Raw genomic sequence first — 3540 nt, 5'->3', positions numbered from 1 at the left:
CCTGGGTGAGGTATCCCAGACACAGAAAGACAAATGTAGCATATATTAATTTACATGTACATATTAGCTGTTCCATTAATGACATCAGAGCTACAATTCATAGAAACACAAAGGGTAGTTAATAAGTAAGGAACTAGAAAGAACTGATAGATCTCATTAAGAAAGGGAAATAGAATAGATGGTTATAGATGAATAGGGGGTCTGGAAGAGAGGAATCAAGTGAGAATGGAAAGGGAAAAGGGTACAGTGGGAGAGAAACATGGAGAGAAAGAACATGGTGTATCTCTACAGACTGATAACTTTGTGTTAAATGGTCTGGTTGATCACAATGTACTTCTTGTAGACGATGTCTTGGTGTGCTCTATGTCTTACTTTTGTTAAAATGCATTTAAATGATGGAGTCAAACAATTGGTATTAAAGTGACTGCTCTTATAGTTAGATCAACGTGTGATGTATTTGTTGTTGTTCTACATTTACATATTGTCATTCTTCACCTGATTTTTGTGATTTTGCTATAGAATTTTAGATGAATACATTTTGTCTCCTTTGGCTTATCATCTTTCTTTTGTTTTATCATGTTTTGAAATTTTGTTTTATTTTAGTGGTTGCTCCAAAATTATAATAAAAACTTAGAGCTAATCCAGCTCTATTTCCCTTGACTCAATGGCTTAATTAATTCCAATTATAAGCATATAAGTACATGATGATGGGCAGTAAAATACATAGTATGCATAATTATCATAAAGTCATGCTTCAGATCAGGCAAATATAACTAAGAATGAGTGAAGTTATTATAACTTGACTATTTATCTAACGCTCTTTTTACACAGTAATATTTCATTTTTCCTCTCCAGTTATTCTCTTGTATTTCTTTCCAAAATGGTCTATGATGAAAGGTAGATATTTTGCCATTCATTATTTATACTTTACTTTTGAAAGATAACTTTAGTGCTCATTTCTTCAGCACAGATGCTGAAAATGTAACCATACAGAGAAGATCAGAGAGATTCCCAGTCAAGGATAGTCTGCAAATTTTTGAAGAATTCCATATTTTAAAAATGAATGATACCTTAGTAGCACATATATTAAGCTGATTGGTTTTTCCTACAACACTATCAATATTTTACCTTAGATTTCTCATTTTTGTAACCTCTGAAGAGAAGTTACTTCTCTCAAATTTTTTTCACTTTTCACTTTCTGTATTTGACAATATAGATCTCAGAATATGTAGCTTTTCTGACATTTATTCTGCTTCTGTTCTCTGAGGTTTCTTGATCTCAAGTTTTGTGGTAGACAATTGGAGACAATTTGGGTAACAGTTGTTTGAAATATTACTTCTTTTCCTTTCTCACTTCTCCTTATTATGGGTAGCTAATATATACATTTTCCCATTTTCCTTTGTGACATGGAGACAATATTTGTGCAAGGCAGAGTCCAAAAGGAGCTTAGATTTGAGGTCACACTTGAAAGGATTTTGTGGTAGTCATCTAAATCCCATTTGTTTGGGGAACAAAGCATTCATTCTTTCTGCTTCTGAGAGCAAAATAAAACCTCACCTTAAATATCACAGGTTTATGACTCCAGACACAGATCATCCATGGCTAACAAACATTGCTGTGTCCAAGACAACACCTTCTCTTCTCCTCTGGAGCATGCAAGTAGAGTGATCAATTAATGAGTAGGTCTCCTATTTGAGGAGATGCTTGTTTATTGATTTATGCATTGCTTGTGACAACAGTTGTTCAGGTTAATGCTTATGGCTTGCTCCTTTTTCTCCTAGAAAACTAATTGAAGGGACTATACTAGCTCCCCCATTCCATATGGAATGCTAAAATATGTGCAACTTATGGTATCACACAGCTTTTCATTCTGACCAAACTTCTGTCCTTATTCCAGAAACGTACTATCCTTCCTCTGGAAATGCTGATGGTAATACTCCTGTTTCATGACTACAAAGATCCATAAAGCATAGTTCAGTAATACAGATGATCTACCACAGAGTCCAACATGTGACAAACCATGGTGAAAATAAAAACTAGAGGTGTGCAAATTTACAAAAAGAAAACAAAGGAAAACTGTAGAAGAAAATGTGGAGTAAAGTAGAAGAAATAACAGTGAGGAAAAAGAAAGAAGGAGCCATGGAGGTTGTGAGGACCATGTATAGACATCAAGAAGGAAAAAAATATGTAAGACTTTTAGCCAACGAGAATAAATGTCACAGATATTAGTATTAATAAATTTGTGGGTAGAGTTGGTGACAGATTTCAGCACTTCAGGAGAGAGGGAGTAATTAAATGAAGCTCAGAGAAGAAAGTTGGTTATTTGGGGGTGAGGAGGGGGAATAGAACTAAATTTTTTTTCAAGTGGTAGAAAAAGAACCTGTCCACGCAGGAGTTGAGCATCTAAGAAAACAAGTACAGATGGAAAGACATCCTTTTTCCTCACTGTTATTTCTTCTACTTTATTTCACATTTTCTTCTACAGTTTTCCATTGTTTTCTTTGTGTAAATTTGCACACCTCTAGTTCTTATTTTCACCATGGTTTGTCGCATGTTGGACTCTGTACAATTCAAAGCACATGAGTATTGAATTTAATCAAAGTCGCTTTTCCCCAATGAAGATCAGGGGTACACAAATCATTATTTTTACCCTAGTTTTGTTGTTGTTGTTGTTTATTTGTTTGTTTTGTTGCATGTTGGACTCGGTACATTTCAAAGCACATGAGTATTGAATTTAATCAATGTTGCTTTTCCCCAATGAAGATCAGGGATACACAAATCATTATTTTTACCCTAGTTTTGTTGTTGTTGTTTATTTGTTTGTTTGTTTGTTTTTAAAGCTCAATTCGTAGTGTAATCTATGCAGTTTCAGTTTCAAGAAACTTTCAGGGAAAGTAATGAATGGTCGCAGCATACAAGGAGGGGATGAGATACAGGCTCTGCTGATTTTGAAGTGATTATCTCTGTGGGAAAAGGAAAAGTATCATGGGCATATGAGGGGATGGGTGCAGACTGCTGGATGAGTATAGGAACACTGAAGTCTTAAGTGTGGGTATGCCACACTTCTTTACTGCGAGAACTTCACCATGCACCCAACACAATGAACCCTGGCAGCTGTCCTGATGAATTCTGCTTGGTGGAATATGACAGATGAACAAGACGTAGGGCTCATGAATAGGAGGCAGGGTATCAGGTGCTGTGGTCAACATGGAAAACTGTCCAGACTCTACTCATATCCCTCCTATTTGGCAAACTCTTTATCCTGTCATAACCTATCCCATCTTCAGAGTACTAGTAGAGTACCCAGATTGTAAATGAGGCAAGAGTACATGTAGAACGCATGAAATAAGATCTCAAGATCAAGGAAGAGGCTGAGTATAAGTCAGACCCCTAACTTGGAGAAGAAGCAGGTATAGGTGCTAACACTATATTTGAGGCTCTGGAACGAGATGAAGTCTAAAACCTGAGGCTGTATTGTAACATAATGATGCAGCTCTATGCTCTTTTCAAGCACTCAGTCATAGCACAGATAATGGCAGA

The 3540-nt window shown here is 36.0% G+C and overlaps 1 non-coding gene across 1 annotated transcript; it reads left to right on the top strand.

The window, feature by feature from the left end:
- Positions 1-949: 949 nt before the first annotated feature.
- Positions 950-1056, top strand: LOC114627644. Its single transcript, XR_003712391.1, has one exon. It is a non-coding gene; the product is annotated as a U6 spliceosomal RNA (small nuclear RNA).
- The last annotated feature ends 2484 nt before the right edge of the window (positions 1057-3540 follow it).

This window comes from Grammomys surdaster, unplaced genomic scaffold (genome assembly GCF_004785775.1).
Source record: "Grammomys surdaster isolate TR1022 unplaced genomic scaffold, NIH_TR_1.0 255, whole genome shotgun sequence".
NCBI lineage: Eukaryota > Metazoa > Chordata > Mammalia > Rodentia > Muridae > Grammomys > Grammomys surdaster.
This window is presented reverse-complemented; position numbering and strand designations above follow the sequence as displayed.